Source organism: Ambystoma mexicanum, chromosome 1q (assembly GCF_040938575.1).
Source record: "Ambystoma mexicanum isolate Mex_15411 chromosome 1q, UKY_AmexF1_1, whole genome shotgun sequence".
Classification (NCBI taxonomy): Eukaryota; Metazoa; Chordata; class Amphibia; order Caudata; family Ambystomatidae; genus Ambystoma; species Ambystoma mexicanum.
The window spans coordinates 1,065,703,151-1,065,726,969 of NC_090922.1; the positions used below are offsets into that span (position 1 = coordinate 1,065,703,151).

General features: G+C 48.8%; 1 protein-coding gene across 4 annotated transcripts in view; it reads left to right on the forward strand.

Moving 5' to 3' along the window:
* LOC138541496 (DBIRD complex subunit ZNF326-like) overlaps positions 1 to 23,819 on the forward strand; it is a 1,377,506-nt gene that overhangs the window by 839,044 nt on the left and 514,643 nt on the right. The gene's annotated exons all lie outside the window — the stretch shown is intronic.

Genomic DNA, 23,819 nt, shown 5'->3' on the forward strand with positions numbered 1-23,819 from the left:
ATTTTAACAGGTTTCTCAGGCTCCTTGAGCCATGTCAAGAAATTCACATATTTCCTCTAAACCTTTCCATATGCCAAATTAGTTTGTGACACCCCTTCTTCAGAGAGCCCACCATCCCTACATCCTTGCAACTCATTACCCCTTGTTCCCATTTATTCACGATAATCGGACCATCCAGGTTAAGCTGATCTTTGTGTGTACAACGAACATCTTTCCGATCTTCCCCATTAGAAATTGAACTTTCTTCATGAAGCTGATACAGATTGCCCCTGAAACTGCCCTTGAACCCTGCATAGTGCTAGGTGCACCAGACAACGTGCATCATCCACTTCTACATCATTAGGAATAAATAATCTAGGGACACCAGATGCATGGGGAATGAGGGAGAGAATGTAACATGACTCAGTTACTCTCTCACCCCACTTTTTCATGTGCTGGTACTATACGTTATCAGCTGCAAAACCGTGTGTCATTTACAATTTCTAAAGTCCCATCAGAATCATCAGATGCAAAATCAATTTCAAAACTTTGTTGCCTTTCTGATATTGGGTTATTTGGGTACAATTGACGCACTATTTCCTCCCCTGTACACATCCTTTGTCCAACACACATGACCCAAAACGAATAAAGAACTGTACGTTGCTGAACACATTGTCAATTTCATTCCCTCTGTTGTGAAAAAAGTCATAAATAATCCATATACAACCAATTCCTACTAAAACTATTCTAAATATTGAGACCATCATTTAAAACAATTCTCAGGTTTTGTACGCTCTCCTCTCCCCGGCCAGCTGGAATGAACCGTGATTCCTCAGGATCCACTTAACTTTATTAATAGTAGAGTGCTGTTCCACAGGCGTCAGTGGGGGTGTACCGGTGTCCCTCAGAACATCATGGAGATGCACTCATGCTTTACGCCCTCCACTTTCACTGCCATAAGAGTAGAGAAGATGACCCTATGGGGTCTGTGGAATTGACGGTCATTCCAGCAACGGACAAAAGAGTGGACGAAGGCCCTCTCCTTGGGGAGTAACAACGGATGCTGATACTTGTTTGGTCCTAAGCCGCCTTCGATCTTGTTTTGCTGTGAGATGCAGTAACCTGTGAAGACACAATTCTAACGTTCTTGGTTAAAGCCTTAAGATAGTCCCCAAATTCATTTCCCAGAACTTCTGCTGACTTATGTGCATCAGTACCTATGCGTGCGGGTGTTAGAGGTGAAAATATTCTGGGACCAATCACCACCTCATGGTTATCCTTTCCAGGCTCATTCCGCAGACAAAACAATGCCAATGGAAGGCAATAAAGCCATATTTTATGCAAATCAGAACACATTTTTGACAGTTCGATTTTCAACAAGCCATTGATGTTCCACAATCCCGTTGGCCTGAGGGGTGGTACACCGAGCACAACCTGTGCCGTATCCCCAAAAGTGAAGTAATTTCAGTGAACAAAGCGTTAAAGAAGTGAGTCCCATTATCGGAGCTTAACACTTCACAAATACCCAACTGTAGAAATAATTCCCTCACCAACAATCTGGGTGCTGATTTGGCATTGGGGTGTGCACCAGGTCCAGCCTCAAGTCATCGGGCAAATGGACACACAACCATAAGTGCCACACCTCTGTACCATGTCAACAAAGTCAACCTGCAATTTCCTGAAAAGACCTGAAGATCGGGGTATAACCCCTCTTACTGCCCTCATAGTATTTCCTAGATTGAATTGCTTACAGTGTGTGTAATTACCAATAAACCTACTCACCTGCTCAGAGGTTGGGCACAAACCAATCCGCCTGAAGTTTCACTGCAATTTGTCGCCGAGGAGTATGTGCCAGGAAATCCGGTTGCTCCAAAGCCCCAAGAAGCAACTCTACGGGCATCACTACCTTCCCTATCAGGTTCTGCCTCCACAACAAATCTGTGGATGAGAGCGTACACCCCCACTTTTCCCAAAGCTCCTTTTCATTCGGAGGTGCTTTCCACTGCAGTACAACAATTTGTAACAAGGGCACTGCAGTATATGGGGACCGGCAACTGTGCCTGTTGGGACATAATTTCAATTTTTGGGATATCTGGGAGGGGCAAATATGCTGCTGCCTTTGCCGATCGATCTACAGCATCATTACTAAGTGCTACAAAGTCGGTTTTGTTAGTATGCGCAGCGTATTTGACAACCCCCATCTCCACAGGCAATGTTAATGCATCGATGAATCATGAAAGCAGCACAGCATGCTGCACAGGGGTCCCATCGGACCATCTAAACCCTCTTCTCTGCCATCTCGATAACCCAGAATGTATTGTAGTGGTTGTTGGGGAGAATTCTCTGTTTAGGCTGAATTTCCTAACCTAGTGAGTCCCCCAGCAGCTTTGCTGGATTTTTGGGGTTTATTTTTTAATCCTGCCAAGAGTGAGACTCTTTTACCCTCACTCTTGGGCATGATTTGAGTCTGTTTCTTTGAATCTAGATGCGTTTAATGGGCTATGGGGTCTTTTACTCCATAGGGCTTCATGTGTTTTTGTGATGTTACACAGCACCCTCAGTGCAGTGACACAGGGGTGTCATAGTGACCCCCCAGTATAGACTCCATACCCTGGGACTGACTACATGCCCTGGGAGACAGTAAAGTCACCATTGACTTTACTTGTCTTAAATTCTGAACAGAACCAGTACAAACCATCATATTGTGGACGTACTGGCTGGGGCAATTCAATTGCCCCGGGGTCTGTTAGTCGAGGGGGCACGTCTCCGTCCTCCCTGATCGAGTTTTGGCTGGTGGCAGTGGATACTACTTTTTATATTCAACCGCAAATATTTTCCTATGGGATTTCCCATTGTTTTAGGCTACTACCTTTATTTAATAATTTACGGTAGCCTCGAACATACCGCCGGTTTATTTAATATTAATTCTCCGGTTGGTATTTTTTGCCAAAACTTGATTCTAAAATGGCGTTTGTGTTCTCTTCTGTGACTCCAACCCAAGTCGAGCCTTTTGTTCCACTTTTTGGCGGGCTTCTCCACAGAAGCCCTCCAAAGTGGTTCCACTCTGTCTGGGGTACTTAGGAGGGGTGGAGGGGAATTTAGGCACCCTGGACTGAGTTGCCTAGGCAACTCAAGTCGCACTCCGTCCTGATTGGCCCAAGTGGTGAGCCGGCCGGCTCACCACTTAGCATGTTTGAGTGACAGCTAGGCTGAGTGAATGGGGGTTTTCTGCATAAAAGCAGGGCTTTGGGGACTGGAACTTCAGAAGTCGCCACTGGACCTAAGAATCCGACGAGGGAGAAGCTGAGCCGACCTGCCACGACACCACCACCGGTGGAGCCCTGCTGGACCGTCTCACCACTTTTCCCAACGACAGAGATCTCCCGCCGGAGAGTCTTCTTCCTTTGACTGGTGGGGATAACCAGTTTCACCGTCTTTTCGCCTTCCCGACGTACCTCATGGCCGCCTTGCCTGTGCCAAGCACCCCGGCAACCGGGATACCACGTTTTACCACGACTGCGAACAAAGGTACCACCTTTAACCGGAAAACTCTGCGGCTGGTTTCTTCCCTGGTAGTGCAACGACCTTCATCTTTCCTCCACGTCGAGATCTTCTCTTCCCCTGGACGACGACGCAACTTGCACCCATTGCCAGGAACAACTGCCACCACTGGAGGATCCTTCCCACTTAAGGTACCGTGTCCCACCCGGCTTCCCTTGCTACCGACTGTACAGGGTAGATTTAGCCCCCGGCTTTCGAACCTGGGTTAGCCTGGGACACTCTGGCTAAACTTTCTTAAAGCCTCTCTAACCTCTTTTTGAACTCTCTGCAAGACTTTCTAAGCCTAGTGTAACTGTGTGATCTTGGACACATTTGTGCTCTGCTCTCTCTAAGAGTGGGCCCAGCCTTTGGACTTTGGCTCACCAGTGACTTTTGCTCTTCTGCCTTGCTAACAGTGTTCCTGAACCTTAGAGTGGTGTACCTTTCCATATTCTGTCTTTTTCCCTCCCTTTTTCACAAACTTATTGGAGTGCCATCTAGTTAAGCGCTCACATCTGTATGAAAATAAGTGGTGTTTTACTGTGACTTATCTGATAAGGAGAAAGGGGTGTATATATTACAATAGTAACTGTGTTTAGAATATTTTACAATAAGAGTGCTGGAGTGTTTCAAACACTGTGTTTTTAAATAAATAATTATATACTTTGATACCAAAGCTCAGGTCAGTGTTTGCTTGTATTGGTCTGTCTGAGTTCCTATTGTGTATACTTTGCATACTGCCTAACTCTTCTTGAGAGAAGTCTGACTGCTCAGCCACAGCTACCAGGTAAATCTGGGTGGTACAGACTGCTACCAAGTGGGTTTACTGCCAACACCTGTAGTCTTAAATCTTTTGCAGTGTTCCCTAAGGGAACTGCACAGGTTTCTGCCTAACAGTGGTGATATACGCAGAGTCAGAGGAGATAGTGACTGCCTCCCCCTTACTTATTTCCAGCGGCTCATTAAGCGACACCAATTCGGCTGCTGGCACAGAGTAATGTGATGGCAATCGCTTCTCCGCCTCTGCCCGGTACTTACCATCCACAAGACTTATAACTGCTCCTCCTATATGCCTCTCACCAGTGTCCTGATCAATTGTTGATGATCCATCAACAAAGTGTTTCTCCGGTCTCCAATGCATCTTCTGTAACACTTGTATTTTTTCCCTCATATCCCTCATAGGTCACACAATCATGAACATTATCACCAGGCCGCACTGGGTCAGCCAAAAAAGTTTCTGGGTTATTACGTGACACCTCACTGGTCGTACAGAAGCATCTGCCAAAATAACCTCATACCATGAAACTCAGTAGTCAAAGTTGATTTTGATTTTTCCAAAATGGCAAAAACTGCATGTCTGTGTACAGTGTCACCGGGCAGCCCATAGCAATGGACTTTTGTATTGCAAAGGCCGTTGCTGCAAGTGATTTCTCACACGAAAACTGACCCTGCATAACTGAATATAACAACCTACTATAATGGACCAAGGGCTTGTGACCCAGCAGTGTTTTCTTTGTTAGGAATGCTGTCATTACCTTCCCATCTGTATGCGAAAAAAGAAAAAATGGCTTTTGGAGTTGCCAAAACTGGAGCATTACTGATTGCAGTCTTGAGCTCCTGGAAAAAAGTTCGCATTTTATCTGACCACTTGCTCAGATTCTTCTTTCTGTGCTTCCATGAGAGCTTGCAGCAGGGGCTTCGTGTAAGTAGTCGAAAATCCAAGACCTACAATAGTTACAGAGCCCCAAAAACTGTTGCATCTTTTTTACCGTAGTTGGTTGAAGCGTGTTCTGAACTGTGGCCCCTCTCTCGGGCATTACTCTTAACAATAAGGTTAGATCAATACACAACACTGTGCGCCATTTGCCTCCTTCCTCATCGGTGCCCGAAAGAACCACTCTGTCCTCCTTCACAACGACGGCTTCTAGAAAAATGGTAACGATTGTCCGTGGTATCTCCTGTGACTCAGCCGACCGGAAACAAACATTCTAGGTGTATCCGCCATGTCCGATCTCTTATTCCAGGTACCCAACTTAACACTATCATTACCCCATACAAGAATAATGGAGAATGTACTGGCAAGCTCTAATCACGTTGTCGCAATACGCAGGGAAACGTGTTGCTTCTCTTAATGGCTACAATCCTGGAGTTGAGCACACTATGCCATCCTTTGATAAAGTGATCGACATATTAAGCTTGCTCAGGGGGGGCCCCTTCCCAAAAGGTATGCCAGAGTATCGTTGCAGTGTAACAAGGGAGCAGATAAAGTTTGATTACCTACCTTGATACTCAAATCTTCAGTTTATGGAACAGATAGGACAGCCTCAGAAAATCCCCTGCATGTCCATTGCTTTGCCTGATGGGGGAAATCCACCTTCCCTGATACAGGATTTCGTGGACCCTTTGTCAACCATGGAAGAGAATGTCTGTTTACCTACCTTTACACCTATCCAGGGTTCATCTTCCGGATCTGTAGTAACCGATATAATTGAACATGTCGGGGATACCTGTGGGCTGGCCTGTTCCTGATCAATTTGAGCACCAGGATGCGAAAAAGCGTTTCCTCCGAGTACACTTGCTCCAGTATAATGGGTAACTGTCCCATTCGGTAGAGGATTCTTCTCACAAGCCTTTACTGGTGCCTGTGCTGATATTGTTGGTGCATGAGTCTGTCTCATTCTAGTTCCCATATTCTGATCAACCTGGACTTGATGCAATGGCACAGAGTTCAGGGAATAGGGCGATATTTGGGTATTCATCTGAGTGGACCTATGTTAAAATAATGTGGCTGACTTCGACAATCCCTTGACACATTCCCCATTCTGCCACATACCAAACATTGCACTCCATACATTCCTCCATACCCCCCAAACCCAAAGGCCCATTGAACCGTTGCCCCATTCCTCCAAATCCACTGTATGACCCAACACGTCACAAAAATCCCCCCCAATCCTGTAGAAATCCTCTGCTGTCTTGGTCCAGGTACATACCCGTCCATCCATGCTTGTGTTACGCTCACCTGGTATCCACGGGGATGCCACTCAGCCCTGGTTGGTTGCCAGAACCTTCTCCCCGATTTCCAGATGGTGTTTTTGGAGGAAGTCTAGCCTGAAAACACAGGAGGGCTTGGTTCAAGATTGGCCGACTCAGGTAAAGTATCCTGCCACAATCCCTTTGGCTTCAGCCCTTAAGCCCTCTCCTCACCTTGTTGTGGTATTAGGCGTGCTCTCCATCCTACTTTCTTAGCAGGGGTGCGTAGTCTTCAGTGGGCGTGGGCGACAGTTACTTCACTGGTGCGTGCCCGTTCAAGTGTCTTTAAGGGTAGGTCTTATTGCAGAAGTTTTTGTATATCGCTGTTTGTTCTTGCCTGCCTTTCTTTTATGATTAATAATGTCCTTTCTTTCGTCCTAGGCGTGCAGGAGATTCGACGTGGCGTGCTGGTTGGTTTGAGCACCACCGGCAAATGATGGCGCGAGATGTGTGCTGCAATGCGGTAAGTAATGCGCTGCGCTGCTTTGTCTTGCCTTTGCTAACCTGTGTCTCCTCTCTTCCTTACAGGTCGTGCTTTCCTTCTCCAGCGGATGTGGAACTCCGGAATGATGCCGTGCGGGAGGTGACAAGCCAAGTAAGCATCTTGTGGTGATCGTGGCTTAAGCAATGCCGGAGAATACCTTTTGTTATGTTGTCTTTCTCCTTCTCCTTTTCAGGTCGCTTCGTTCCAGCAGGTATGCAGTGCCCAGAAGATGCTGTTCACTGGAGAGCGAATGACAGGATGGAGATTGCAGGTAAAATTCTATTAATGATGTTCCTTTTGTCGCCTCTGCAGGCTCGTTGCTCTGAGGCTCGCGGGTATCACAGGACACGGTGAGCATTACGTTGCAGTCTGCAAAGTAACGCGAAGCATGCTCTGTTGCTTGGGTGTGGTTTAAATAGCCTCCCAGCAAAGTATCCAGGTAAAGTAGTCGCAGGCCACCACACCCAAAACACTATACCGCATAGCTTAGTTCTTAAGAACAAAGCTATGCGAATGCCTCCATGTTAACTGCAGGCCCAATGAAAAATAGTCCCTCCTCAAACATGTTCTCCACAATGAATATGAGCCTGGCGCCAGAGGCGCCAGGACTGACTCCAAGAGAGTCTTGGGAGTGGATGCAAGGCCTCCAAGGCCTCCATGGAGCCCTGAACCCTGACCTTACCTGGCAAGTGGACTTGCCAGTGGGAGTCTGGGGTAAGGGTCGTGACAGCTTGTCCCATTCCAGAGTCTATTTGTCCTTGGCCCAACTGTCCCTGCTGTCCCTCTATGGGGCTGGTTATCATTGCCTGCATCTCTGCACCTAGGGGAGAGAAGAAGAGACAAAAGGTGAGCAAGGGAACACAAGAGGAAAGCCGAATTTTCAGCCATATTACTTACCGGCTTTTCTTGGTGAACCATTCCACATCTCGGGTCGGCGCCGCATCTTTGGCAGGTACCGCACCCCGGCCCCTATGGGGAAAGGACAAAAAACATTACTGGGGAAATATAAAGACATTTAGAGGGGTCGCCCTCATCACTAACTCACCTGATTTTACCACCGGCAATTTAACCCCTCAACGCATCGCCTTTGTTCTGCACCTGAAATAAAGGACAGAAAAAACAACATAAAAGGAGGCTCACACTTGAACTTTTGCATCTTCATACTTACGGCGTATCGCTCAGAAAAGTCAAGTGGATTTGCCAGCGCCTTTCTGAAAACCAGTGAAGTAACTGGACGAACGCGCGCCCCTGCACCAGAAGCAGGATGGAGAGTTCATCCTTCCAAACCATAAGGTGAGCTTAAACCGGGGGTTTTGGAGGAAGTCTAGAAGAACGAAGGGGGAAAGGAGGGAGCAAGCACACTATTCAGCAGACAGTTAATCCCCTTTCTCATCTGCAGAAGGATATTCCTACGCGCCAGACAAGCAAGATTTGGGGGTCCTGTTCAATCGGTGGTCCGAATTCTGCACATCACGCTTAAAGAGGCCACAGCAACCCAGACCAGACCAGCGCCTCCGTGGGAGCCAGGTGAGCGTTACACCTGCAGTGCACGAAGGAAGCATCTTCATGAAGTTATTCCGGTCCATGTGTGACCACAGGACATAATACGCCCTTCCCTGACCCTTCTGAAGTAGTGGGTGTTGAGTCACTTTTGCCTTTACTAGGGCTTCCGCTATCTGTCCTTGCCCTGCCCCCTACATCCATGCGGGCTCCACAGCGCCGTCCTAAGACCTCATAGTGTACTTTGCAGAGTCCTTACTAGAGCTCCTTTGCTCGTCTGTCTCCTAGTAATCCTTCTCTTCCTCTTCTGTCCCTTCTATCACATCCTCTGATCCTTCTTTGGGGACGCACACACCCTTGGTGCTTGTTACGCTCACCTGGTCTCTGCGGAGGCGTTGGAGCACGGTTGCAGCCCTCCCGGGGTGAGTTCGTTTGGTCTGACTTCGCCCTCTGCGTTTGTTATGACTGGTGGTAGTGAGTATGCCTGCTTGTGCGCCTGATCCCCTTCCAGATCCCTTCTCCCAAACCGTGGTACCCTTGGGATGCACTGTCCCTGGAAAGCTCACCTGTTAATTAGTTTTGGCGAGCACTCCGTCCTGCTGCTTCTGGCAGGGGCGCTTGTATGATCTGGACCGAGTTCCTGCGCTAGTCCCTTGCACGTGGTAGTCCACTGAAATAAAGTGTTGCTGCTCACATCTCTATAGGAGCCTGGCGCCAAAGGCACCAGGACTGAGTCCAGCCCTGTGTTTATGGGTCCCAAGGGGCATAAGTGAGTCAAGTGACCCATTGCACCCATCACTAGATGGTGTGGTTTTTGTGTTCTGGGGCCTGTGACCATGACAGTGCTACTGTAGCAGGCCACCTCTCTTCCCCTTCGTTCTAATTCTGCATCTGTAATGGGGTTTTCCTTTTCCATGTCCACACATACTCCCTTCATAACAGATTTATCTAGCTGTACGATAATCGGGCCATGTCTCCATCTTCCTTCCTCCGCTTCCTGTGTTTCCCTGTTCTCGTCTTCCTGCTTTGTACTACTATCATGTTGTACCCATGCCACTTTGCTCTCTACTAACCTTGCCGCTTCTTCCCGATTCTGATCTAGTCTTTCCACTACTTTCCGAAATCTATCCTCTATTCTGGAACCGTGGGGGGGCATTTGTCCCCTCACACTCTCCTTCATGCCTACTCCTTACTTCTCCAGCATGGATTCACATGCTCATGAATATTCCCCGTCGTCAGGCTGGGAATCCTCGGTAAAGAAAAGTCAGTATCAGTTTCGTTTCTGATCTGTCTTTCGTAGTAGTAACCAATCACTGATCTCTGCGTCATACTGACCACAGCCAATGACTGCCATCTCCCTAAGCCCCGCCTCTGGCAGCCATCTTCAGATTTTTACCGCACGTTCAAGTGTTGGGATCCTCGTGCTATTGCTCTCGAGCTCTAGTGCGTTTTCGCGCTTTTTCATAGGTAAATTCTCTTTTTTTCGGTCAAAAGAGCCTCAAGCTCCACCGTTTCTTTATCCGATCAACGGGGACCCGTGTCGGATTCTTCTACGCCCCTGAAGGGTGAAGATTTCGTCGAGCCACGCTTTTGGAGGACTCCAGAAGTTTCTCAGGCCCATCTCGGACATGGCCCAGGAGAAGGGAAGCTCGACGCCCGGAAAGCTGTTCAGGGTCTTCCCTGGATGCCAGCTTCAGAATGTCTTTAAGGAGGACGAACACTCCCTTTGCCTCTACTGCCTGCATGAAGACAAGACGCACATGGAGAAGGACTGTGCGTTTTGCAGCAATATGTCGGAGTGGACCATGAAGGACCGCCATCTGCGTCTCGCCAACTGGCTGGAAGGGAAGAGCCTGTCAGGCGAGAAAAAGAAGTCTGAGCGGTCTTTTAAGACCTTTGAGGGCGCCCCGGCGACCCAACAGAAGGCCAAGCACAGCGAGTCCGCTGGCACCGGGAGCACCGAACAGTCGGGCTCTACGGTTGCCAGGCAGGGTGCATCCTCCCCGGTGCCATCGACCACGAGCCAATGCTCTGGCTCGGGTAAGAGGAAGGCCGAGCACCCGGCAAAGCTCCTGGGGAGACCCCGGTCGAGCTCGAAGGCCCCATCGGAGGGGGAGCGAGGCGGTGACCCCCCCCCAAGGAGAAGGCGGTGAGCGCACCTAAGGTGGTGAAAGCCTTGATCCACCCTGCCAAGGCCTCTATTGAGACAGTCGCGGCGGCCCTGGCTCAGCCTGTGGAGGCTACACCAGTGGAGGCGACCTCGGGGCCCAGAGTGTCCCTGCCACCGCGGAGGGAGTCCTCTTTCAAGCCCATCGACAGGACTCCGGAGAAGAAAAAGGGGGGGCAGGAGGTCGTCGTGGATTCGGCCTCAACCTCTGAGGAGGAGCTGATCGAGGTCTTAAGCCACGGCATTGGCGTGGAAGAAGACCAGCCTGTCGGGAGGGACCCCGACGTAGGAGACGACGAGAACGTCGAGGGTGCCGACGAGGCTCTTGACCGCCCGTCGGAATCCCCTCAACCAGTCCCGCAAGACAACTCGGCGGCCATTTTGTTGGCTATACAGTCCTTATGCTCGGAGATAAGGACGAGATTGCCGTTACCACCAACGGAGGAACCGCTCCCGACGGGGGACCCGGAGCCAGGCCCTTCTGGGAGCCCTCCTCCTAAGAGAAGGAGGATTCATCCTCCACCTCCTTTTCAACCATTGCGCCCTGCTCAGCCCTCCTCCCCGTCCACGACCCGTGGGGATGATAACGGGGACGGACACGGCCGCGAGGGGTATAGACGACGAGGTTTACGACGAGGATCTTCCGTCGTCACCTCCTCCCCGGGCTTCCCTGCCCGACGAGATTGGATCGTTCCATGCCATGATCGCCAGGGCATCCAAGCTTTTCCAGCTCTGCCCGGAAGAAAAGAAGGAAGGTTTCCTTTATCAACGGCATGAGACCAAGAGGAAGACGGTCCTCGCTGTACCTCTACTGGACGATATCTGGGATGAGGGTCTCGCCCTCCTCAAGAACCCATCCACAACGCCTGCGAGAAGGGATCGGTACGAGAAGTAGTACCGGGTCCCGGACGCGGCCCCCTTGTGCCTTCGGGCACAGCCGACCCCGGACTCAGTCGTATCTGCGGCGGCCAGGAAGAAAGTGAGGGGGGGGCTTCCGCCTCAACGTCAACCATCCCCCCACCCCGGACGGCGAGGGAAAGAAATTGGACACGATGGGACGCAGTCTCATCTCATCGGCAGCGACGACGATTAAGGCTGCCAACGCCTTGGCTATCGTAGCCCGCTACGACAGGGAGTTGTGGTACAAGATCGCCCCCCTGCTGGACTTCCTACCGGACAAGAGGGCGGAGGCCCTAGAGATCTTGCAGGAAGGCGAAGTGGCGTCGGACCACGCCATTACGATAGCGACGGACATCGCTGACACTGGATTTCGCCAGTTGGGCAACGGCGTGTGCCTTAGACGGCGTGGATGGCTCAAGGCAACGGACTTCCGGCAGGACGTGCAGACCAGAGTTTTGGACATGCCGTTCGACGGGAGCAACCTGTTTGGGAAAACAGTGGACGATTCCCTACAAGCCATCAAGACGGACACGGAGACGGCCCGGGCTCTTGGTGTTCTCCAGCAACGACGGCCGCCCTTTCGGAGCACCGGAGGCAAGCAGGGTGCCTCCAAAGGTTCTGGCGGCGGATATTCCACCTACTGTCAAGCGGCCCGTTCGTCGTCACAGGGAGCCTACAGGGGACGAGGCAAGTCGGGCGGACCCCGCCGTCGTCGCCAGGGAGGACAAGGCGGCAAAGCCTCGTCGAAGCAGGACTGAACCGGCCGTGGGGTTGGGCCCCCACCGAAGCATCCCGGTGGGAGGCCGGCTGGCGAACTTCGTCAGCGTGTGGGAGTGCATCTCCACCGACCGTTGGGTGCTGGACGCCCTGGCCCAGGGTTACACGCTCGAGTTTCTAAAGAAGTGCCCGCGCGTCCCCCCATCCCCCCGTGGCCAGGAAGGAACATCACGTCCCTCAACTTCTTTTGGAGGTAAAGGCGATGCTCAAGAAAGGCGCCAACGAGCTCGTCCCAAAGAGGCTTCGGGGCTCCGGAGTTTACTCAAGATACTTCCTCGTGAAGAAGACAGGAGGATGGCGTCCCATCCTGGACCTACGACGACTGAACAAATTCATCAAGGCACAGAAGTTCCGGATGGTCACCCTCCAGCTCGTCCTGGGTCAGCTGGAGGAGGGCGATTTCCTGTCGTCATTGGATTTGGAGGATGCTTACTTCCATATCCCCATCCTAAAGGGACACCGAATGTTTCTCAGATTCGTGGTCCAAGGGCGTCACTACCAGTTCAGAGCCCTTCCCTTCAGATTGAGGTCGGCACCCAGGGTGTTCACCAGGTGCCTTGCACCGGTGGCGGCGCGGCTGCGCCTGGAGGGGATCCACGTCTACCCCTACCTGGACGACTGGCTCATCCGAGCAAAGACAAGGGAGCTCGCCGCGGAGCACACGGCGAGGACCGTCCAACTACTCACGGACCTGGGATTCTCCATAAACTACGCCAAGTCCCACCTGGTGCCCGCGCAAGACTCACTGTTTCTGGTCGCTAAACTCGACACAGTGGCGCTTCTGGCCTCTCCGTCGGAGGAAAGGACGAGGGCCATCTTGGGCAAGGAGCAGCGGATGCTGGTTGCGGATGCGGCCAGGGTGTGGTCCATCAAATCCCTCCTCGGAATGATGTCTTCTTGCATTTATCTCATCCGCCTGTGCAGGCTTCGGATGCACCCGTTACAGGAGTTCCTGGACGCTCGCTGGATCCAGACGACGGGCAGCTTCGAGGACAGGATGACACTCGATGAGAGCTTCCGACGAGCGATCCGGTGGTGGGGCACCTGCGCACATCTGACGGCGGGCATGGACTTCCAGACCCTGGGCCACCAGAAGACAGTGACCACGGATGCCTCCCTGGAAGGGTGGGGAGCGCACACCGAAAATCTGCACGCGAAAGGCCTTTGGCTTCCGACGGAGAAGTCCCTCCATATCAACGTCCTGGAGCTCCGTGCAGTGTTTTGGGCCCTCAGGTCCTTTCTTCCGTCCCTCAAGGGCAAGGTGGTGAGGATCTTCACCGACAACACCACCACCATGTTCTACATCAGGAAGCAGGGCGGTACCAGATCCCCAGCCCTGTCCAAGGAGGCACAGGATCTGTGGCATTGGGCCGTCGCCCAAGGGATGCTTCTAGTGCCGTTTCATCTGGCAGGAATAAAAAACACCATCGCCGACATGTCAGCAGAGAGCTGCGCTCGTGCCACGAGTGGGAACTACGACAGGATCTAGTGGGCCGCCTCTTCCGACGGTGGGGCACACCCCAGATCGATCTGTTCGCGACGGCGACGAACTCCAAGTGCCAGAGGTTCGCCAGCAAGTTTCCCCAGCCGAGGAGCATGGGCGATGCTTTCTCGTTCCCCTGGGAGGGCCTGTTTCTATACGCGCTCCCTCCATTGCCGTTGCTGATCCGGCTCATCAACCAGCTCAAGAGGTCACGGTGCAGGATGATCCTCGTCGCACCTGCGTGACCGAGGCAGATATGGTTCCTGGACCTTCTGGACTTGTCAGTGTCCCCGTCAATCAAGCTGCCAGTGGACGCGGATCTTCTCTCCAGGGAAGGAGGTGCCATCCTCCATCACTACCCAAAGTCGCTGAACTTGCAGGCCTGGCTCCTGCAGCGTTAGAGTTTGGAGGTTACGACATACCGGCCGACTGCAGAGAGGTTCTTGCAAAGGCCAGGGCGTCCTCAACTCTTAAATGCTACGGACACAAATGGAAGAGGTTCTCTGTCTGGTGCCACGCACAGAAGATTAACCCTCTACGGATTACGGCTCCTCAAGTACTGCCGTACCTGCTGTCGCTGGCCAAGGCTGGACTGGCGCACGCTTCCATCAAGATTCATCTTGCTGCGATCTCCCGATACACCAGAACCACGGAGCGGACGTCTTTGTGGTCTCATCGTCTGTTGAACGAATTCGTGAAGGGACTGTTAAGGTCGTTCCCACCGGTGAAGGCTCCGGCCCCGGCGTGGGAGCTCAACGTGGTGCTGACCAAGCTCATGGGGCCTCTGTTCGAGCATCTGCACTCAGCTCCGTTGAAGTTCTTGTCGTGGAAAACAGCATTTCTTGTGGCCATCACCTCCGCACGACGGGTGGGAGGGATCCAGGCCCTTTCCTGCAAGCCCCCTTACTTGACTTTTCACGACACAAGGGTAGTGCTCAGGACGCACCCCTCCTTCATGCCAAAGGTGCCGTCGGACTTCCATCTCAACGAACCCTTGGTGTTGCCTGTTTTCTTCCCGTCGCCGGCTGAAAGGACTTTGCACTCGCTGGATGTGGCTAGAGCGCTGAAGTTCTACGTGGACCGCACAAAGGGTTTTCGGAAGACGTCACAACTTTTTGTGAACTTTGGAACTGTCAATCAGGGGAAGGCTCTCTCAAAGGCTTCCATTTCCACATGGCTCTCCGGCTGTATCATGTACTGTCATCGGTTGGCAAACCGACCTCTGCCCGGCCGTCCGAGAGCCCATTCCACCAGAGCGATCGCAGCTACCACGGCGTTCCTATCTGGTGTGCCCCTACTGGACATCTGCAGGGCTGCTACGTGGAGGTCGACGCACACCTTCACGAAATTCTACTGCATCGACCGGGATTCCAGGGAGGAGTCCAGGGTCGGCCAAGCAGTGCTGCGCAACCTGTTCGCCTAAGGTGAGCCTGGTGAGAAGGTAAAAGATGCTTAATGTTGAGTTGTTGTATTGCTTAATGTTGAGCCTGTTGCCACCTCCCGTGGTTGTGCATGTGTGTACTGCTATGTATTCTTTTATTCATGAGCATGTGAATCCATGCCAGACCCCATGCTGGAGAAGGAACAAGTTACTTACCTGTAACTGTTCTCCAGCATGGGTCTGGCATGGATTCACTTGCGAACCCCCCCGCCTACCCCTCTGCGGCTCTTCACTTGGTCATACTGCCACTTCACGTGCTACCAAATCTGAAGATGGCTGCCAGAGGCGGGGCTTAGGGAGATGGCAGTCATTGGCTGTGGTCAGTATGACGCAGAGATCAGTGATTGGTTACTACTACGAAAGACAGATCAGAAACAAAACTGATACTGATTTTTCTTTACCGAAGATTCCCAGCCTGACGACGGGGAATATTCATGAGCATGTGAATCCATGCCAGACCCATGCTGAAGAACAACAGTTACAGGTAAGTAACTTGTTCCAGCCCTCTCTCGCTCTTCTAGTCCCAAGGTTATAGCTGATTTATCCTTAAGATAGAATTTTCTTTCCTCTTCAATTCGGGTCCCGCAAACATCCTTTACGAAAGGTGTTACCCTGCTTCCCTCATACTCCTGTCTCTCGAAAATTGGTGCAGACGGAGGCGTTACCCCTGACCGTCTCGTAACCACCAGAATAGTCACTGGAGAATATGGAGGTTCAAACGCTGGATTTGCATACCATTCTGTGGGCGACAAAGGATGGCACCCATGTGGGGGCAGTGCAGAACATTTTCCTACACCTTCCTTCCTAGTCACGACCTTCTGGGCCTTCCCGACCCTTCTCATATAACTTCCATAGCTCCAAGATAGTCAGTCTATTGTCCAATTTCTGACTCCTTATATTTGGTCCCTAAGAAAGTATGCAGATTATCCAATATATCCTTATCATAGGACCACTCACTAGACCATGGTTTAGACATCTTGCCCTTCGTTTCCCTCAACCATTGCCGATGATATTTCAAAAATGTTATTTTATGTCCAGGGAGCACTTTACATGAATGATTAAATGGAGTTTCCATGTCCATCAACACAAAAATTACTACCCAAAAATTCCTTTTCTGTCCCTTAAAGATTTTTCCGACACTCTCTCTGCATTCATGTCTTTATTATAACTGCCTCAATAACTAAGTATTCCTCAACCGCACACAAGACATCTTATTAAAACACGCTGGCCCAAATACTTTCCATTCCTTGAGATTTCACCTTCACTCGAGTATAGGAGCGTAATGTACTCCGGTGGGGGTCTCCGTAAGGGGCCTGTGTCCACCGGAGTACGCTCTGAGGCCCCTCCTGTGGGGGCTGTCTGTAGACCCAGTTTTAGACCCTCTCTTTCCTGCGCGGGGCCCGGCACGTGGCCGTAACCCCGCCCAACTTGGCTCCGCCCCGCGCATCGCCCATCAGTCCTTTTCTATCGCAGGGTCAAAGACCCATTAGCAATAACAGAGGAACCTTATTAGAGGGGGCGGCGGGCGGGCGTATGGAGGAAAGGGGACTATGGACATTTTTTCGAAAACATAATGTCGAAGGACATTGTCAACAAAAAAAATATCGAAAAAAAGTTGAATTCTTTTTTTAAAATTATATATTTATTTTGGGGTCTGGGAATAAAAAAAGGGAGGTTTCGGGGGGAACCCCCCATTTCGAAAAAAAAAGTATTGAAAAAAAAAATTCGACCTTTTTTTCAACGTTTTTGTTTTCGAAAAAATGACTATGAACCATGTACACTGCTACGTCCCGTCCACTTTCTTCCATACTGTATGGGCGTTTCTCAGTAGGGATGGGAGACTGCACCTTTTTCATCAGAAAAATCATCTTCCCCCTTAAATTTAGATGCACGTGGGGCACGGCCCTGGGAGCATGCGCTCCCCTGACTCCGCCCACTGGCGCCCTCTTCAGTCCTTTATTCCGCATCGGCGGGAATGGACGGCTTTCACCAGCGCTCCTGGGTTAGGCCTCCGGCCTAGTAATTCCACACACTCTTCCCCAGAGAAGTACTTTTGTCTTTTTTCTTGTCTTTAATCGGGTACCTCTGTCGTCTGGTGCCACGCTCCTCCCTGGCGCATGTCTACGTCAGCGGGCTTCAGCAGGTGTCCAGCCTGCGAGGGTCTCTTCCCTACGTCCGACCCCCACGCTCGCTGCCTTGGCCCTGACCACGGCTGGGAAGGGTGTACCACGTTCGACGCTCTGACACCACGCACGCTGAACAACAGGCTAGATAGTTGGAGGCAGCTTTTCGGAAGGTCGCCTCCAGAGGACTGAAAGGAATTAGTCGAGCACAAGACCAGGCCCAAGGTAGGGGACCAGGTAGGGGAACGAGTTTCCAGGTGAGACTGGTCATTGCATGCACGTGGCCCACGGCATATCCTTCAGCGTTGCAGGGCAGATACACCCCATATACAGCAAGAGAGTGTGACCAGGTCTCAGCAACCTCAGGGCCCCGCGCCCATGCCCGCTCTACCAAGCACTCCGACGGCCTGTTTTTTTGAAAAATTCTGGATTCTCATGAGGTCTCTGCAGATGGACATCATCCTCAAGGATGTTATCTGGGACATGCTCCCTCCGGTACTGCTGCTAGCACCCACAGACACCACCCTTGGGTCCAATGCAGCCCCAGCTGCCTGCGCCAGTTCCCATGACACTGGCTTCCACACCTCTGCCAGTCACGGCAGCCCTGTATCCGCTGCCGCAGCAGCCTCCGGCTCCTGTCAGTATGCCACAGCACCCTGCGCCCAGCACTCCTCCAGCTGCAGCGGACCAACAGGACACATTGGTGGGCACAGATAAAGAGGAGGACCCCGACACGCTCTTGTTGGCCTAACCCTTTCATGAGCGGCCGGCAGGCCTGGCTGACTACTTGGGTCGTATAAAGAAGCTATTTCACCACTAGCTTCCCACCTTCCCAACACATAGGCCGTGGAATAAGTACTCCGTGTGTGATAATAACTTTCACTCAGCTGTACCTGTCAACATCAGTTCAGGTATCAAAAAGGCATATTTGAATAGGTATACACAACAGTATAAAAGGACCATGTATATTAAAAACACATGAACAATCAACTAAAACCTGCTAAGGGCCATTTGAACAATCAGCGTTTTTTTTAAAGAATACATAAGAGAAATGCATCACATAAATCACATAGAGATGGTTGTTCCATCAATGGTGTAAATCTGCATACGACTTTTTGCATTCAAAAGTGTGTGATGTTAGTAAGACTGGTGATTTTGATAATCATGAGTGAATTTCTATTTGTCATAACACCTCTACACTTAATCGTGTTTCTGGGGGTAGAGACACATAAACGGGTTAAATCTTGATATCAATGTGTTGTCAGCCCCCGTCTTCAGGACGCTATCGAACATTAATTCTAGGGACGATTTGGTTATCTGCACTGGACCATGTGCACTGCGATTTCTACCTAGAAGTGAAAATTACAACCAAATTTTAAAACCATGATGCCTATATGTTGCTCGTAACAGTTATTACTATAACACACAGCAAAGGGAGTAGTCATCCCACTAACCTGCTATTCCCGTAGTTTCTTTCAAGTGTAGGAGTGAGTTAGAAGGTTGCTATGCATAAAGCTTATGCGTCTGAATGAATCCACAGCTGAAAACCAAAGACAAACTTTGTTTATCTCTCTTTGTTTTCATTATGAAATGAGCATTGCATCTGAAATATTCATTTACCCGCATCTTAACTGTCAGGTTTACCTTTTCAATAGGGTGATGTATCACTTTCTTTCTGATACTAGTTCACCATTCATTGCTTGTGACAATCGAAGGCCATCACAGGCTGGACTACATCACCCATAATTCCTCTGCACGTCGTCTGTAGTTGACAACACAAAAATGGACGGTGTTTGTCTCTTGGTCAGGTAAAGTCACATTATATGTAATTAATCAAGCTAGCTTCACTTACTTTATCAGTCTGTGGTCCGTAAATGGAAATCTAAGTTACAGGTCCTCCGTTATATACTGAGGCGTGGTGAAAAAGCTCTGCGTGCCGAGAGCTGGGATGTTTTTTGCTTCTCTGTACTCTGGGTACAAACAGAGTCCTACGGAGATATACATGCACAAGTCTGTCAATATTAATCTATTGTTCTCCGTTCTCGAGTGCCAAATTAACCCAAAGTGAGCCGGCACTTGCAGACGTTGTGGGCTAATGCTCATGGTCTGATTCCTCACGATTCAGACGAAAGTTCTGTTCTCATATCGAGACGCTCGCTCGCCTTATTTTCGCGTTTGTGTGTACGTATGGCCGCCATCTTTGGTTAGTATGATCCGAACACTGGCCCAACGCTCATATTATTGTGTGTCTGTGTGTAGCCGCCATCTTAGGTGAGTGTGTTATTCACTGTTCGTCCTATATCTTTCGTGGCACCTTAGTGAGGGATAACCCAGACTGTAACGTTGGGTCACAGATTTTTCACATGGACCTCTTGGGAGAGCCTTTGTCGTGTTTGGCCTTTATTTTATATTATGTAGCAGGTAATGAAGTGACTGCTACACAGGGTTGACAATTCATATGTACAATGGATATCCTCGGAACTTATGCCAGCTAACTGCCGCTGATGACTGAAACTTCAGGGGAAAAACAAATTCGACGACACAGTAATGTTCGATCCCGCTTTTACAGTGTTTAGATCATAAATCCATTTTTGCTCCAGCTTTTTTGGGGAAAGATCTCTGTCACCACCACAGGAGTAGGCCCTCGATGTTTGGAGCACAAACCAGTATAGATCATTGTGTAAATGCTTTGCTTCTTGTAAGTGAGCTACCAAGGGTTTATCTGCAGTTTGGTTTCTGATGGCAGAACGATGTTCGCACATACGCGTTTTCACTGCTCTTTTGGTTTTTCCAATATACAATAGGCCACACGGGCATTTGATGCCATAAATTACCCAATTGGTCAGGCAATTAGAAAAGGTATTCAGCTTCCACATACGTCCGTTTAAGTCTATTTGTTTGATATTACCTGTTAAATGACATACAGAACACTAGCCATGCTTGAAATGTGCACAAACCGGCAGTAGATGCCATAGTTGGTTCTGGTCAGATGTCAGATTTTTTTGGACTGGATATGTGTGCACTAACTTATCACGAAGATTAGACATTCTCTTGAATGCGAATCTCGGAGTCGTAGGTTTGAAATCATCTGATTGAATGATTCTCCAATTTTTTAGAGTGATCTTTAAGTTATTGCTCAAAGGAGAAAAGGGAGAGATGCATGTCATTCTATCTTCCTGAGATTTCCTTTGTTTGGTTAGGCACAGTTCTCGGTTAACATGCCGTGCTCGTTTCATGGATCGTTTGATGATCTTGGAAGGATATTGACGATTTCTACTGTTGGTTTCAAAATCGTCAATCTCGCTGCAATTGCGGCGGATTCTGAGGAACTGCCCGTAGGGGAGGTTTTCCCGCAGGCTGAAAGGGTGAAAACTACTATAAAGTAGTAGTGTGTTTTTATCAGTGGGCTTCTTGTATAGCGTGGTGCCCAAAAGATTTGTTTTTTTTTTGTTTTTTTAAAAAAGATTACTAAATCCAAAAATGCTACTTTTTCTTTGTTAAATGACATTGTGAACTTTATGGTGGGAGCTTGTTGGTTCAACCACAGTAAGAAAGTCGCCAGATCATCTTCCTGCCCGTTCCATAACATAAAGGTGTCATCGATAGATCAATGCCAGGATGTAATTTGTCTCTGGATGGGATTAGTCGCCACATAGATGCCACATTCCTCATAATTATCCATGAAAAGATTTGCCATATCGGAGGCAAATGTTGCCTCCATACTTGTCCCATGGGTATGTTGGTAATAGGTTTTTTCACACAGGAAACAATTCTTTATTAGGGCCAATCTAATGCATTCTGTGATAAAATCAGGTGGCACTGTAGGGTCTTCTCTTTTTTCATGGTATTGGTGCATCACTTCTATACACTTAGTTTGTGGAATATTTGTGTATAAAGATTTGACATCTAGTGTCACGAGAATGTCATTTAGTCCCAGTGGTAATTGGTTGATGTGGATCATGGCAGTAGTGTCACGGATATATGACTGCAAAGTGGCCACAAAGGGTCTCAGAAAGGAGTCAGCATAGTTGGAAAGTGGTTCCCGTAGTGAGCCTATTGCTGACACCATAGGTCTCCCTGGGGGAGTCAATGCATCTTTATGTACTTTGGGAAGTATATAAAATGCAGGTGTCATAGGGTTGGGTTTTGTGAGGAATGCAAATTTATCTTTACAGATCCAATCATGGTATAAAGCGTGTTTCATTAGACTAGCTATTTCCTCAGTTAATGCCACAGTTGGGTTCCCTGCGAGTTTTTTGTAAGATTTGTTGTCTCCCATTTGCCTATTGACTTAGCAGTTATATGCATTTAGAGTCCCATCGGACAATACCTCTGCCTTTATCAGCCGGTTTAATCGTGATGGGGGAATTCTCTTCAAGCTGTTCAAGCGCAATACGTTCTGCTTTTGTTAGATTGTCCTTCTGTTGGTTTTTTGTTTTGAATAAATTGTGCATCTCTCTCAGGATCTTATTTTCGAATGTTAGTATTTCTGGCAAAACCATCATTGTTTAAGGTAAAAAGTATGAGGGCAATTTTAATCCTGATATATTTTCATTTAGGGAAATCCCACTACTGGCATTGCGGAAGAAATATTTCAGTCTCAATGTCCTGAAAAAGTTTTTCTTTTAAGTGTTGAATTGATTTGCAATTTTAGTCGGTACAAAAGAGAGGCCTTTACTCAAAACACTGATTTCTGTGGGTCTCAGTGCATAGGAACTGCGATTGAAGATGGGGATCACCAATTCATCGGTGCGGCTGTTTGGTCTTGCCTCGTCTCCCTTGTCCCTGGAAAAAAGGTTGTTGTTGACCCCTTTGTGCTACACCTACTCTACCCGTGGATGGTTGTCCAGTCGTAGAGTCTGAGTCACTGCTATTAGAGTAATTGGAGAACGTTACATATTTGTTACGAGATTTGTTGTTCTGAGGGCCTTTAAAGCTGTTAAGGTCAGTATTCTGTTGTTGAAATAAAAACAGGTATTAGATAAGGATAGGTGACTTCCTCTTTATAATTAAAGATACCTCTCTTTAACTTCCAGACTTATTTCTCAAGGGTCTCATTTTTTCATTTCCTCATCTATCTTTTCAAGTAGAATTTTGGTCTCGGATATAGTAGGGTCCTTGTGTGTTTTCTTTTCTAATATAAGGAGATCTTCTTTTTGTTTTTTGGCTTCTTCCACTGCCGTTTCTGTGACTAAGATTACCCAGTCAAGAGAGCATTTATTTGCGACACCACTGAAATTCATGCAATGAATTTGGGATTGTCCAGTAAGACTGGGGATATTCTTTACTTGGAGGCCCTCTGGGATCACACCTGCTTTTAAGTACTCGACCATTAACTGGCCGTGCGATTCGGTTCTCACCAGTTTCTTCTTTTTTTGGGTGAACAGGTCAAGATCATTGGGATTGCTAGATGAGGGTGCTGAGGTCGAAGCCACTGCTGGTAGACCCAAAATAGATGGTAGATCTAGACATTTTTTATATAGTTAATCGGGAAATGAGATGTAATTAACATTATCCATCTTTTAACTTATGCTCTACCAACCAAACGGGTTGTCCTACAATGGTTTTCAAGTTTTGAGCAAATATTTTTTCTCTTTTTCGGGGACTAGGGTGATTATTGCAATAAATGTATAAAGAATCAATTTCACCACTAGCTTCCCACCTTCCCAACACATAGGTGGTCAAATGAGTACTCCGTGAGTGATAATAACTTTCACTCAGCTGTATCTGTCGACATCAGTTCAGGTATCAAACAGACATATTTTAATAGGTATACACAACAGTATAAAAGGACCATGTATTATAAAAACACATGAACAATCAACTAAAACAGAGTGGCCTGCTAAGGGCCATTTGAACAATCTGCGGTTTTGTTGAAGAATACATAAGAGAAATGCATCACATAAATAACAGATTGTTATGGCAGCTTCCATCCATGGGGTAAATCTGCATATGACTTTTTGCATTAAAAAGTGTGTGATGTTAGTAGCAGTGGTGATTTTGATAATCATGAGTGAATTTCTATTTGTCATGACACGTCTATACTTAATCGTGTTTCTGGGGGTAGAGAGACACATAAACGGGTTAAATCCTGATGTCAATGTGTTGTCAGCCCCTGTCTTCAGGACGCTATTGAACATTAATTCTAGGGACGATTTGGCTATCTGCACTGGACCATGCGCACTGCCATTTCTACCTAGAAGTGAAAATAAAAACCGAATTTTAAAACCAAGATGCCTATATGTTGCTCGTAACAGTTATTACTATAACAAAGGGAGTAGTCCTCCCACTAACCTGCTACACTAGTAGTTTTTTTTCAAGTGTGGCAGTGAGTTAGAAGGTTGCTATGCATAAAGCTTATGCGTCTGAATTAATCCAGGGCTGAAAACCGAAGA